The sequence below is a fragment of the Anabrus simplex genome, chromosome X (genome assembly GCF_040414725.1).
Source record: "Anabrus simplex isolate iqAnaSimp1 chromosome X, ASM4041472v1, whole genome shotgun sequence".
Classification (NCBI taxonomy): Eukaryota; Metazoa; Arthropoda; class Insecta; order Orthoptera; family Tettigoniidae; genus Anabrus; species Anabrus simplex.
This window is the reverse complement of record NC_090279.1, coordinates 73935217-73951826: the sequence shown is the minus strand read 5'-3', so window position 1 is coordinate 73951826 and position 16610 is coordinate 73935217.

Genomic DNA, 16610 nt, shown 5'->3' with positions numbered 1-16610 from the left:
GCATAAAACCCTATTTGGACTTACGGCCTGACGTTACAGAGGCTAAGCCTATACTACTGAGGTGGCTGGATGGAGAAAATTATTTAAGTTACGAAAATAACAAGATATATTTTAAAGGTTACAAAATCATAGTCACCTCGAGATCAAGTTGAGAGGGAACACGAGAGGGTACCTCACTCTCTATTCCCTGATTTCGGGTAAGTTCTTCTGGCTTGTTTAAAATTTACATTTAAGTTTGAAATTTACATTTTAGAAAATTAAAGTAACATTACTAAGAATTGGAAACCTTCCCCTCAAGCTGGCAAGACTATCACATTGTTAAGCTTGGACTGCCAGACCCTACCTAGCAGCCTAGTAAGAACCGCCGTGTAGTAGCGAAGGATGAAAGGCACGCGGTTGTATTCATTCAGGTTCCAGTCGGTAGCGAAGGCAGTTAGATGTTTTGATTCTTCCACCAGACGTATCTCATTTTAGGCTTGGTTGAGATCTAAGATGGTGAAGAACTTATCCTCCGAAACCAAGAGAAGCAAGAGTGCAAGTCGGGAAGGGGTACTGATTTTAGAACAATCTTACGATTTAACGCCTTGTAATCAATTACTGGCCTGAAGCCACCTTGAGGTTTCGACACCAGAAAATGGGTGAAGAATACGCCGGTTTGGAGGGTCGAATGATATCATCCCTCAGCATTTGGTCGAATATTTCATTGAGGACCTTCATTATCGGCGGAGATAACCGGTAGGGAGGAAATATTACGGGAATCGAATTCGTAACCACAATCTTGAATTCACTTAAGTCAGTCACGCCTATATTTTCTGAAAACACGTCAGGAAATGACTGACATAAATTACGAATGCAATTAGCCTGATCCTCAGATAGATGCCTAAGGTCAAATGATATGTCACTCTGGGGAGGCGAAGTAATAGAGGATGCTACAGAATTTCATTTCAAAAGAGGTACTGTATATGAAAATTACTCCTAAATTTGAATGTGCAGGATTTACTTTGAAGATCGAGTACGATAGAGGAATGAGGCAGGAAATCTGCTATTGATATCACAGGACATGGCAAATATTTAGCAACATATAACTTAGATTTCCACTTAAATTTTGAAATACGGATTTTGGCGATCGTTAAGTCCTAAACTTTCCAGGGGTGTAGAGTTAGCCGAAACATATTTTACAGAAAGAACATATTCAGGATATTTACAACAGTAATTCAGCTTGGAATATCATTCTACCGAAGTGATGGACACAATACTTCCTGAATCTAAGGGGGCCGTGACTAGTGCGCTATCTCAATTTTGAGGAAGGGCACGAAGCTTGGAGTATCGGAGGCAATTTTGAGGTATTCTTTAGGACCTTCGAAGATGGTCTGCCTACTTCATTATGTGACATAGTACCCTACGGCACTGAGCCTTCAGATGCAGATAGCGGTGAGGACGCAGCCAAACACCCTACTTAGAGTAATCACCATTTAAGGCCCTACATTAAAGGTAAATAATGGGTTCGAACCCCACTGTAGGCAGCCCTGAAGATGGTTTTCCGTGGTTTCCAATTTTCACACCAAGTAAATGCCGGGGCTGTATCTTAATTAAGGCCACGGCCGATTCCTTCCCACTCCTAGCAGTTTCCTGTCCCATCGTCGGCATAAGACGTATCTGTGTCGGTGCGACGTAAAGCAAATTGCAAAAAAGGTAAATATCACCGCCCGATTCTCTTTCCTTAAGGCGCATCACTCCTGCCAATATGAGTAGTTACATATTAAAATCACCAGACATAACAATAACAAATTAACCTCAATTTATGCATCCATAATGAATGTTCTCTTACAGCAGTAAATAATGAAATATAAGATGAAATAAATCAAGATATTCATTATAAAGCCCGTTCCCACGCTCAGTGAGGAATTAAGGAAATAAATACACTTTCTCAATCCCACTCAAATTAATGTTACATATTTCTGCCTTTGTTAATGATTTGTTCATTACTATAGCCATATCCTTGAAAAAAGGGGTGTCTTAAACGATGCAATTTATTTAATAAGTCTTTGCTGTGTGATTTTCGAAAGTTCCAGAAATTACTTAGTACCTTTTCTTTCTTTTGCGCGAGCGTCAATCAATCAATCAATCAATCAATCAATCAATCAATCACGACTGATCTGCATTTAGGGCAGTCGCCCAGGTGGCAAATTCCCTATTTGTTGTTATCCTAGACTTTTCTTAAATGATTATTAAGAAATTTGAAATTTATTGAACATCTCCCTTGGTAAGTTATTCCTATCCGTAACTCCCCACCCTATAAACGAACATTTGCCCCTATTTGTCCTCTTGAATTCCAGCTTTACCTCCATGTAGTAATCTTTCCTACTTTTAAAGACACCACTCAAACTTATTCGTCTTCTGATGTCATTCCACGCCATCTCTCCACTGACAGCTCGGAACATTCCACTTAGTCGAGCAGCTCGTCTACTTTATCCCAAGTCTTCCCGGCCAAAACTTAGCAACATTTTTATAACGCTATTCTTTTGTCGGATATCACCCAGAACAAATCAAGCTGCTTTTCTTTCGATTTTTTCAGTTTCTTTCTCTCTTCAATATCCAGTAAAAGAGAGAGATTATTCGGCATATCTTCAGTTTTCAGGCTGCTCATATCTTCAACCTTATCCAGGAAACATAGAGGAGAACTAATGTGCTCAGCTATGTGAACGGAAATTAGGTCAGCTTTCAAGCTCACTGCTGAATTGAGAATAATAATGTTATTAGTTCTACTAACAACTTCTATGGTTTCCATAAACGCCAAGGAGCCAGAATTTCGTCCCACAAGAATTCTTTTATGTACCGGTAGGTCTGCAGACATGAGACTGGCGTATTTGAGCACCCTCAAATACCGCCGGACTCGAACCCGCCAATCCGAGCTAGTCATACATTCTCTCCTTCACAACCTTAAGTTTCATTTAAATATTTCCTGCCTTTATTTTGATGTACGCATTAGTATAACCGTATTCTTAAAGGGAGGGGGGAAGGAGAGAGAAAATGAGAGAGATCTAAAGTGTAAATTTTATTGCAAAAGTTCAAGGACTTACCACGTATGACCTATCTGTCCTTCCTTTTGCTTGGATGTTGTTTTATTCTTCTTCCTTCTTCAGTAAGCAGTAGGGAACGGGGTGGGGGTCATTTTAAACATACTTTTAGCTTGCAAGTTGGTGTATCTCAAGCTTACCACATTAGGGAAACCCAGGAAATATACAGGGGCAGTAATGAGTCAAACAAAATTACTAGATTTTTATATATATTGGCTTAAATGACACTGATAGAGGACAGGTTCTAAGACAAGAATGGGATAGGAAAGAGGGCTAGGACTTAAGAAAGGAAGCGGTCTTTGCCTTATTAAAGAGACAGCCACAGAATTAACCAAAAGTGAAAGTGGGGAACCACGGAAAAAACCACTTCTGATCTGCCAACTGTGGGGTTCGAATCCACCACCTCCCGATAAAAGCTCACAGCAGTGTGATCGAACTGCACAGCCAATTCACTCAGTTTCTTGTGACGCACAACACCACATGGGCTTAGACTCTCCCAAATTGCACAGTATGGATTTCTACCATAGGGCGACTCACTTACCTGTAGATGGATCTTCAGTTCTTCAATTATACATATATATAAGAAATTATGAACCGTAATAAAATATACTTCCCTAGTCTGTAGTCTGGTTGGTGCAGGTATAATAAACCTGATGATGATGCTTGTTGTTTAAAGGGGCTTAACATCTAGGTCATCATCCCTAATTGTATGAAATGAGACGAAATATAATGGCAATTTAAAAGTTCAAAATCATCCACTGATCAGAATAAAAAACATGATGATGAAGAATAAATGGGTAGATATGAATTTAAAACAATCGGTGGATCCGACTCAGGAACTATCTTAAACAATGGTATTACTGACCAAGGGACTGCTTCTAAAGCACAATCCTGAATCGAGGATGCTTGTTGTCTAAAGGGGTCCAAAATTCTGGTCAACGACCCATCATATTGATACTTATCGCTAGTAAAGTAGAATCATAGTATTCGTCATGTTGCGGTACTAATCAAAAATAGGTTAGACTCACGGTGTTCCACCCATTACGGTACTACTCACAAGTATTATATTTCGCACAGGTAACCCAGACCTATGGTGTTTCTCACATAATGGCGCTACCCTTAGGCAACGCAAAACCCATGGTGTTCCTCGCCTAGGTGTACTAATCACGGGTGCCGGTATTCCCGTGGTATTCTTCATAAAGTGAGTACTAATCGCAGGCAACGCAGACCCACGGTGTCGCTAATATAGTGGTACTAATCACAGCAACTCCCAAACCCGTGGTTTTTCTCACAATGGTACTAATCGCGGGTACTGGAAAACCAATACAGACTCTCTATAAATTGCTACTTATCATAAACCTATTGTGTACCTAACATAGTGGTACTATTCGTAAGTAAAGGCGACCCATGGTGTTTCCGGCATGATGGTACTAATCACAAGTATTTTCATGCTTCTAACACTATCATCTCTTGGTCGCCCCTTTTAGTCGCCTCTTACAACAGGCAGTGTATACCGTGGGTGTATTCTTCGTCTCCGTGTCTCACCCACACGGGGTGTATAACGAATCTATTTGGGAAGGAACACTTTTATACAGTACTAGCTGTTACCCACGGCTTCACTCGCGAGGATTTCTTAATTTGATAAATATTACTTGTCTCTCGGTACTGCACTAAGACATTGTCTGTAAATCCCTAAAGTATAAAAACTCACCGAAAAATTGCATTTCTTTACCCCAGAACCTCTTTGAAAACCATGTTTGTGGCAATGCCTTTTGGGGCTAAGATGACCAGGCTACTGGCAGAGCTAATTCTGGAACACGGGAGATGGGACTCTATGTGTGAGAAAGAGTCCTCTTTTATGTCGAAAGAAAAGTTTTCCTTATTTCTAAAGGAGACTCCAAATGCAATACCAAATTCCACGTGTAACATCTTAGTGTTTGAGATATAAGTATCCTCATAAAGGGAATTCAACTCCTTCACTTCTCGAACTCAAGCTTAAGTTGATTTTTCGAAAACAAAAATAAGTGTTTCTTTATTTTGAAATGAGAACACAAATACCAATTTTCACACGTGTAACATGTTACGTTTGTGATATATAATGTAGATAAACTCATTATAAAAACAGCCCCACTCCTTGGCTGAGTGGCAGTGTTGAGGTCTTCAGTTCACAGGGTTCCGGCTTCGATTCTGGGCTAGGTCGGGTTTTTTAATCGCGTGTGATTAATTCTTCCGGCTCGGGGACAGGTTGTTTGTGTATGTCCCAACACTCTCCTCTTCATATTCACTCAACACACCACATTACCAACCACAACAGGAACACGCAATAGTAATTACATCCCTACACATAGGTTGCCGTCAGGAAGGGCATCCAGTCGTAAAACAGGGTCGTATCCACATGTGCGACACAGTTCGCGCCCGCAACCCCACAGGTGTTGGTAAAGCGATAGAAGAAGAAGATACTCATTTCAAAAATTCTCCCGCTTTTTTTCTTTTCACCCCTTAAGTGGATATTAAAAGAAAGTGTGTTCATTTTTAAAGGAGATTCAAAGTACTAATTTTTACGACTGTAACATCTTCATTTTCTGAGAAATATATATACTTATATAAATAATTAAAATCCTTTCTCAATTCTTTTCACCCCCACCCCTTAAGTGGACTTTCTGAAAACGAATATGTGTGTACTTTTATTTTTAAAAGGGATTCCAAATACCAACTTTCATGTCTGTAACATGTTAGGTTTAAGTGATATATTGTAGATAATTTCGTTGCTGTAGAATCCTGGATCTGACCTTGGTACAGCAGTTCATTACTTTATCCGATTCCTAGAGCAGGGGGAGTGTGGTGCCAACATCCCCATAACGGTGGGATTTAGGGCCCTAAGACATGATTTTCGGGCCCGTATGGCTTACCGAGTTTTGTTATTTGCGTCAAGGGGATTAAAATGTTATTTGGCTCGTCCTTGTACGACAAATTCGCTATGTTGCCTATATTAGTCTATTATTTTTATACCACACCCCGTGCCCCCCACCTCGAATTGTTTTGAAAATAAAATACAGCCCATGTTACTCACTGGCAATGTAGCTTTCTATAGGTGAAGTAATTTTTATAATCGGTTCAGTAGTGTTTAGTCTATCCGTTACAAACAAATATACACATTTTTCTTCTTTATAATATTAATATAGATCTACATCATAAAGAAGTCATGTTGTCATAGCCATAACACTATGCAATGAAATAAATTAATCCAAAGAGTTAAGATTAATTTACTACATTAAATATTAGTTTATTTATATTTTGATGGATATGTAGTAATAACCATAACAACAACAACAACAAAAGTATGCAATTAAAAATAAGTATACGGTAATTTACAACATCAAAAGCCATTCGTTGGTCACTGAATTACAAAGCAGAGAGTATGAATAAACAAACATAATAAACATGAGTAATAGTATTGAAAAAGCAAAATCATCTCTGTACAAACCATGAGGGCCATTGGAATGGTGAAAGGTAAAGGCTTCCACTATCCATAACTTTGGCACTTGGTGGGGTAGAGTGTTAGCTCTACATTCAGCACGAACATTGGAACTTGGTGGGGTAGAGTGTTAGCTCTACATTCACCACGAACATTGGAACTTGGTGGGGTAGAGTGTTAGCTCTACATTCAGCACGAACATTGGAACTTGGTGGGGTAGAGTGTTAGCTCTACATTCAGCACGAACATTGGAACTTGGTGGGGTAGAGTGTTAGCTCTACATTCAGCACGAACATTGGAACTTGTTGTGTAGAGTGTTAGCTCTACATTCAGCACGAACATTGGAACTTGTTGTGTAGAGTGTTAGCTCTACATTCAGCACGAACATTGGAACTTGTTGTGTAGAGTGTTAGCTCTACATTCAGCACGAACATTGGAACTTGTTGTGTAGAGTGTTAGCTCTACATTCAGCACGAACATTGGAACTTGTTGTGTAGAGTGTTAGCTCTACATTCAGCACGAACATTGGAACTTGGTGGGGTAGAGTGTTAGCTCTACATTCAGCATGAACATTGGAACTTGTTGTGTAGAGTGTCAGCTCTACATTCAGCATGAACATTGGAACTTGGTGGGGTAGAGTGTTAGCTCTACATTCAGCATGAACATTGGAACTTGTTGTGTAGAGTGTTAGCTCTACATTCAGCATGAACATTGGAACTTGGTGGGGTAGAGTGTTAGCTCTACATTCAGCATGAACATTGGAACTTGGTGGGGTAGAGTGTTAGCTCTACATTCAGCATGAACATTGGCACTTGGTGGGGCAGAGTGTTAGCTCTACATTCAGCATGAACATTGGAACTTGTTGTGTAGAGTGTTAGCTCTACATTCAGCACGAACATTGGAACTTGGTGGGGTAGAGTGTTAGCTCTACATTCAGCATGAACATTGGAACTTGTTGTGTAGAGTGTTAGCTCTACATTCAGCACGAACATTGGAACTTGGTGGGGTAGAGTGTTAGCTCTACATTCAGCAAGAACATTGGAACTTGTTGTGTAGAGTGTTAGCTCTACATTCAGCATGAACATTGGAACTTGTTGTGTAGAGTGTTAGCTCTACATTTAGCACGAACATTGGAACTTGTTGTGTAGAGTGTTAGCTCTACATTCAGCACGAACATTGGAACTTGGTGGGGTAGAGTGTTAGCTCTACATTCAGCACGAACATTGGAACTTGGTGGGGTAGAGTGTTAGCTCTACATTCAGCATGAACATTGGCACTTGGTGGGATAGAGTGTTAGCTCTACATTCAGCATGAACATTGGAACTTGTTGTGTAGAGTGTTAGCTCTACATTCAGCACGAACTTGGAACTTGGTGGGGTAGAGTGTTAGCTCTACATTCAGCACGAACATTGGAACTTGGTGGGGTTGAGTGTTAGCTCTACATTCGGCACGAACATTGGAACTTGGTGGGGTAGAGTGTTAGCTCTACATTCAGCACGAACATTGGCACTTTGTGGGGTAGAGTGTTAGCTCTATATTCAGCATGAACATTGGAACTTGGTGGGGTAGAGTGTTAGCTCTACATTCAGCACGAACATTGGAACTTGGTGGGGTAGAGTGTTAGCTCTACATTCAGCATGAACATTGGAACTTGGTGGGGTAGAGTGTTAGCTCTACATTCAGCACGAACATTAGAACTTGGTGGGGTAGAGTGTTAGCTCTACATTCAGCATGAACATTGGAACTTGCTCACTGACTTGAAGCTCGCTGGCCCCAAGTTCTTCCCGCCAGGTGACAATGAGTTGTTAATAGGCGCAGAACATTTCTTTTCATTATTGAAACTTCGTCACAGAACTCCATCACCAGATCATCCTATTCTTCAAGACACTGAACAAGGATGTATTATTGCTGGACACTATCATCAGAAGGATGAGAGATGTCTTACTCTAATCACATGTTCCTTGAAGTCAGAGGACAGGTTACACACCCAGCTACAGCAGTCCTGGGAAATAGAAGAGCTTACGTCCCCAGTCATGACAAGAGAAGAGGGAGCAACAGAAAGGTACTTTACAGAGAATACCACTAGGGATACTACATGTAGATACCCCTCAAGCAGAAGCCTGAGGTTCTGGGGAACTAGAACGGCGTTTCAGTAGGCAGCCCTCACTTAAGCACGAGTACTGTAACCTTCATCACGAGCATGAGGCCATGGGGCATATGGTTAAGGTCAGGGATTGAAGGTGGAAGCTATTATCTGCCCTATCATCCAGTTTTTAAGCTTAGTATTTCAACTACAAATACGAGAGTTGTATTTGATGCACCTGCTAAAACTTCTAACAATATTTCGTTAAATGATATATTAATGGTTGGAACGACACTACAAGAGGATCTTTACACCATTATTCTAATATTTAGAATACATACCTTTGCCTTCACTGCAGATATTGTTACATGTATCGGCAAGACATGGTTCATGCAGATAATAGAAACGTTCAGCGAATTATCTGGAGGGAATCACCTAGGGACAGGTTTGCCATACGTTCTGAAAAAAGCGGGATTGTCCTGAATTTGAGCATGTGTCCCGACGTCCTGACTGAATTTTTAAAAATCCTTAAATGTCCTAAATTTAAAAAATCAGAGTAAATTATCTAAAATTTTGCTCAAATGCTTTTGAAAGGGAATGTCCCATTTCTTACATAAAAATCTATGCAAATAACTTTCAATATTGTTTAATTGTGGAGTGGTCTGTAAAGTAGGTATTACAATTAAGGTATGTTTTTTTTATTTTTCTATTTGCTTTTTAACATTAACATCATATAACAAATGGGTCTTTTGGTAATGGATAGGCCAGTTCTCATGGAATTATCCAAATACACTCGTTTTAACCACAGGCGCCAACTTTTGGTCTTGAGCGTGGGGGCAAGGATGAATATATCAAATAATTTTGCGTGAGCAAAAACATGATTATATCACCGTACCACTATGTGCATAGGGGCAAGTGCTGCAGTGGAGTCGGCACCTATGTTTGGAACTTGTCGATGTTGGTGCCCTGAATTTCATCCTGAATCCTATGGCAACCCTACCTATGGATCCACCCTGTCACTGTAACATATGGCACAGCAGCAGCAGCGTTCCTAGCTACCAGATCTCAGGAGCAACTTGCTGAAGATGAAGAATCGAGATTCCCCAGAGACGCACAAGTTATTCGCAGAGTATATAATGCTGATGACCTAGTGACAATATACAGGATGCTCTTCAGTTGCAGTCTGAAACTGTTAATTTACTAGAGAGTGGAGGATTTCACCTCTGGAAATGGTGTGCAAACCACCCAACATTACTGGAAGCATTTAGGACAGTCGCCCAGGTGGCAGATGTTACCCAGTAAACAGAATAGAAATCTAAATGAAACCACGCTGTAATAATACACATGTTGTTTGAGTCATCAGTCCATAGACTGGTTTGATGCAGCCCTCCATGCCACCCTATCCTGTGCTAACCTTTTCATTTCTACGTAACTATTGCATCCTACATCTGCTCTAGTCTGCTTGTCATATTCATACCTTGGCCTACCCCTACCGTTCTTACCACCTACACTTCCTTCAAAAACCAACTGAACAAGTCCTGGGTGTCTTAAAATGTGTCCTATCATTCTATTCCTTCTTCTCGTCAAATTTAGCCAAATCGATCTCCTCTCACCAATTCGATTCAGTATCTCCTCATTCGTGATTCGATCTATCCATCTCACCTTCAGCATTCTTCTATAACTCCACGTTTCAAAAGCTTCTATTCTCTTTCCTTCTGAGCTAGTAATCGTCCATGTTTCACTTCCATACAATGCCACGCTTCACACGAAAGACTTCAAAAACATCTTTCTAATTCCTATATCAATGTTTGAAGTGAGCAAATTTCTTTCCTTAAGAAAGCTCTTCCTTGCTTGTGCTAGTCTGCATTTTATGTCCTCCTTACTTCTGCCATCGTTAGTTATTTTACTACCCAAGTAACAATATGCATCTACTTCCTTTAGGACTTCATTTCCTAATCTAATATTTCCTGCATCACGTGCCTTCATTTGACTGCACTCCATTACTTTTGTTTTGGACTTATTTATTTCCATCTTGTACTCCTTACCCAAGACTTCGTCCATACCATTCAGCAACTTCTCGAGATCTTCTGCAGTCTCAGATAAAATAACAATATCATCAGCAAATCTCAAGGTTTTGATTTCCTCTCCTTGGACTGTGATTCCCTTTCAAAATTCCTCTTTGATTTCCTTTATAGCCTGCTCTATGTAAACATTGAAAAGGAGGGGGGACAAACTGCAGCCTTGCCTCACTCCTTTCTGGATTGCTGCTTCTTTTTCAAAGCCCTCGATTCTTATCACTATAGACTGATTTTTATACAGGTTGTATATTATTCTTTGTTCTCGGTATCTGATCCCAATCATCTTCAGAATCTTAAATAGCTGGTCCAATCAACATTATCGAATGCCTTTTCTAGATCTACGAATGCCATGTACGTGGGCTTGGCCTTCTTGATTCGATCCTCTAAGATCAGGCGTAAGGTCAGGATTGCTTCACGGGTTCTTACATTTCTTCTGAAGCCAAATTGATCTTCTCCCAACTCAGCTTCAATTTGTTTTTCCATTCTTCTGTAAATAATACGTGTTAAAATTTTGCAGGCATGGGATACTAAACTAATGGTGCGGTAGTTTTCACACCTGTCAGCGCCGGCTTTTTTGGGAATAGGTATAACAACATTCTGCCGAAAATCGGATGAGACTTCTGTCTCATACATCTTACACACTAAATGGAATAACCTTGCCATGCTGGTTTCTCCTAAGGCAGTCAGTAATTCAGAGGGAATGTCATCAATTCCAGGTGCCTTGTTTCTATTTAGGTCACTCACAGCTCTGTCACACTCTGACCTCAAAATTGGGTCTCCCATTTCATCAGCATCAGCAGCCTCTTCATGTTCCAGAACCAAATTATCTACATCTTTACTTTGATACAAATGTTGGATACACTCCTGCCATCTTTCTGCTTTGTCTTCTTTCCCTAGAAGTTGCTTTCCATCTGAGCTCTTAATATTCATACACCTAGATTTCCTTTCTCCAAAGGTTTTCTTGACTTTCCTGTATGCAGCATCTACCTTTCCCAGGACTATACAACATTCGATATCCTTGCACTTCTCCTTCAGCCATTCTTCCTTAGCTACCTTGCACTTTCTATCCACGTCATTCTTTAATCGCCTGTATTCTTTTCTGCCCTCTTCATTTCTAGCATTCTTGTATTTTCGTCTCCCATCAATCAGGTCTAGTATCTCCTGAGTTATCCACTTGTTCTTAGTTGATCTTTTCTTCCTTCCTAACATTTCTTCAGCAGCCCTACTGACTTTGATTTTCATGACTATCCACTCTTCCTCTACTGTGTTTGCTTCAGCTTTTTCATGTAGCTCTTTTGCAACATGTTCCTTGAAACAATCACTCACACTCTTTTCTTTCTACTTGTCTAGATCCCATCTTTTTGAATTCTTTCCTTTCTTCAATTTCTTCAACTTCAGATGGCATTTCATGACCAACAAGTTATGGTCAGAGTCCACGTCTGCTCCTGGGAAAGTTTTGCAATCCAACACCTGGTTTCTGAATCTCTGCCTAATCATAATGAAGTCAATTTGATACCTTCCAGTGTCTCCAGGTCTCGTCCACGTATACAGCCGTCGTTTGTGGTGTTTGAACCAAGTATTGGCAAGGACTAAATTATGATCAGTGCAGAATTCAACCAGCCGACTTCCTCTTTCGTTCCTTTGTCCCAATCCAAATTCTCCTACTGTATTACCTTATCTTCCTTGGCCTACCACTGTATTCCAGTCTCCCATCACAATTAGATTCTCGTCACCTTTTACATATTATATTAAATCTTCCAAATCGTCATATGTTCTTTCGGTTTCCTCATCACCCCGTGAGCTAGTAGGCATATAGACCTGCACTATTGTAGAGGGCATTGGTTTGGTGTTTATCTTGACGACAATAATTCTTTCGCTATGCTGGTCGTAGTAGCTTACCCGCTGCCCTATTTTCTTACTCATTATTAAACCAACTCCTGCATTTCCTCTGTTTGATTTTGTGTTGAAAATTCGGTAGTCGCCTGACCAAAAATCCTGTTCTTCCTGTCAACGTACTTCACTTATACCAACTACATCTTACTTTAGTCAATCCATCTCTCTTTTCAGATTCTCTAACCTACCACAACGGTTCAAACTTCTAACATTCCACGCTCCGACTCGCAGAATGTCAGTATCCATCTTCCTGATGATCGTCCCCTCTCGTGTAGTCCCCAACCGGAGATCCAAATGGGGGACTAGTTTACCTCCGGAATATTTTACCCCGGAGGAAGGCATCGTCAGTACACCATTCATATAGAGAGAGCTGCATGTCCTCGGGAGGTAGTTACGGCTGTAGTTTCCTGTTGCTTTCAGCCGTGTAGCAGTATCAACACAGCTAAGCCATGTTGAGTATTATTACAAGGCCGTATCAGTCAATCATCCAGACTGCAGCCCTTGCAACTGCCGAAAGGCTGCTACCCCCCTTTCGATGAACCATTCCTTAGTCTGGTATCTCAACAGATACCCATCCGATATGGTTGCACCTGCGGCTCGGCTATCTGTTTCATTGGGACACGCAAGCCTCCCCACCGCTGCAAGGTCACATGGTTCGCAGGGGAGGATAATACACTTGAGCAGGTATATTACATACACATATGCCGTAAGTCAATAAGAATGCACAGAGGCTATGTCTGCAAACCGCATTAAATTCGAGACAAGACATGTTTAGCTTAGGTTAGGTTCATAACGAAATATTTTTCCATTTCAACTGATTCTCATTGTCAGAAACTTATCACAGAAACAAAATTAAAAATAACCCCTATTAATTACGAAACTGTTGTCATAAGGTCCACATCACTACGAGTGACAACTCATCGCCTTCCTTTTTCAATACCTCGTAGCAATGTCTGAATTTATTTTTGTAAACCAGGTAACGTTAGATTCCTTTTCGTAGGAGTTTTTGATGATTTTCCGTGCTGCTTAGACATCCTAATTGAATTCTGTAAGTAAGTATTGGACGAAATAAAACCAAAAAAAGTGCTGCGTTCACACAAACTACGTTATCCAGTGCCACCTGGCATTAGCCAAACAGATTTACAATTATACCCGCAAATGTAAGACTAGTGACTGCAGTGGCAATACGTAATTCTGGCAATTCACGAAATAAATCATGACTGTATAGTGCCAACGTGCCAGACGTCGTATCGGAAAGTGGGGTCCCCAAACTGTATGGTTAACGACACTGAATAGAAACCCAACAGTTAGAAATGTCACTATGAATCACTACCTTTACATTGCAGGGGAGAGGGAGTAAGGTTGCACCCTTAGTGTGTGGGCTTACGTGCTCAGGAGTACAACACTGGTCATGTTTCAGCCAATGGCCAGAGATGAAAGTGAAGAAGTGAATGACAACAGGGAAACGATCCAGATATTCTGCCTGTGTACGTGGAAAGCTCACGTGGAGAAGATGTTAATGTTTTCCATCAGGTTTCTCGCGAGACGTATGCAATTCTCAGGTTGAAATCAACGGAAAGAGAAAATATTTTACCGTTTTAGAGCCAGAGTAATGGAACCACTTAGAGACTGTCGAGAAAAGTGGTGTAAAGAGAGACTTCGTGAAGACGCACAAAAAAGAATATTGAAAGAATTTTGGTCTCTTGGCAGCAGAGGTAAGAGAACATCACATGTTGATACTGAACAGGTGATCCTGATAAGGGGACATTTAGAATAGTGTCATACGTTTTATATCTTGAGACAGATGTAGTTTGAGTAAGAGTGTGGAGGGGATATTTTATTAATACATTGGTAGTAATGAACACAAGTGCTTCTACATCTGGCATAACGCAAGAAGAATACAGAGGGAAATATTACAGTTATAGGCCTTCAGGCAAGCAACTCAATGCTGGAAATATCCTACGGATATGAGGTAAGAATTTGAAGTAAATAAAATATAATAAACTAAGAGAATATATTCTATATTTATTCCAAAAAATAGCAATCCTTTGTTTTATCATCGTTATTTGGTCGATTAGATTAGCAGTTTGTTTTTTTCTACCACTACGAGCGCTAGTGTGAGTCAGTGGAGAGTTTCACTTAAAGCTTCGGTGTGGAAATTTAAAAAAATCAAAAAAATCTCTCAAGGTATTGAACCAAGGAATGCATTAGAGAAAGAATAATTTGGCCCGGATTTGGATAAGATAGAAAACGAGTAATGAACCAAGCGATTTTAGGCAGTTTATCCGGGACTGCATTTAGCCTGGAAGTGATTTTCGAAATTGGCTTGATAAGCTTGATAGAGCTCTCCAGTGCTCACAAGCCCCTCAGCTTTCGTACAATTTAGGAAATTGCATAATTTTGTGGGGACCACCACATGGTCAGATAATAAATGTTTTCAAAATTAAAGTCACCTGGTGATGCGATGTGTGGCTGAGGTTCGTTCTCATCACACAAGAAGGACACTATGTACTCCGTGTGGGTCGCACTCTATATTCGAGGGAATACCTTTGAAGCATGTCACAAGTGTAGGACTCTACAAATGAAACTGAATCTAGCCAAGGATGAAGAAGAACAAGAGATCAAAAGTGAAATTTCTGTTCATCAAGTGAATCCTTCAGTTCGACTGAAATCAGAATACACACTGAATGATGGCACAAACCTGTTTGTATCGAATAAACTACAGCCAAATATTTTATCAACACTGCATTCCCGATTTCCAAGAAAAAGCACAAGGATCTCTTACACCTTTACCGCTGATTGACACATATTTTCGGAGTTGAAGACCACTGCGGAAGCTGAAAATACACTTCTTGAAATAGACGAATTCACTGAATGTAAGTGTGTCCTGTCAGAATGTGTAATTGTGCAATCTACACTTGCATTCTTATACAAAGTATGACATACTTGGTGTCGTCAAGTGTGAACATTTATTTTCTTATACTATTTCAATTATTTTATGGTATTCTTCATTTGTTCTCTTAGTATATACTAAGTCCCATTAATATTAAGGTAAACGACATAAGGAAAATCATACGGTATATTGGTGATAAGATGTCAGTTTCTACCATGAGACTGTCAACGACTGTCCAATTTCTGAGCAGGAAGCTCTGCACGAAGAAGAATTCTTATCCTCTTACAGAGAAGCTACTTGCAGTTCTTGTTTTTTATTTTTAACCTACGGTCGGGGACAAAAATATATTCATTACAATGGTTACAAGGTCACTTCTCGATGAGAGAACATGAACCGTATTGAAAAATATAATATTCTATAAGACGGAATGAACATGATTACTGATTTTGATTGTCAAAACTACAATATGTGCGTTGTTTGGGATCACGTCATTATTCTCTGATTTCTAAATGTTATAGGTTGTTTGAAAGGAGACATTGTCATAATAAAATCGAATTAAAAAAAATAAAGGACAGGTATGAAAATTTCCTTTTTTTTTTGTTTTCTAAGAAAACTCAGTTCACTTGGAAAACTGTAAACATCCAGAAAAAATATTTTTCTTACTCTCAGGCATGCAATCTGAAATCCGTATTATAGGAATGAATGTCCTTTTACTATTCATATGCAACTTCGATAAGTTCAACGTTCATTCCATTTTGTGTCTCTCCTGTTAAATGTAATTTTGTGGACGTGTCCCCTTTTCCAGATGACCGACTCAGTCAGTGCCAATTGCTCAGCTTGACTTAAGTCAGGAGAACTTTGCTGTCCACCACAGGAACTGACTCCAGAGATGAGAACTGAGCTCGTTCTGATAACTACTAGCAGTAGAACTTTGCTATGCACCACAGGAACTGACTCCAGAGGTGAGAGAACTCAGTTCGTTAGCAGTAGAACGAGGAACTCTCAATAACGTTATCAAGTCTAGCCGTTACTAGGAACGTACAAGTTACCGGAAGTTCCATGGAAAGCTAAACATTGTCGCGCTTAGAAATAAACGATATCAATTACACCT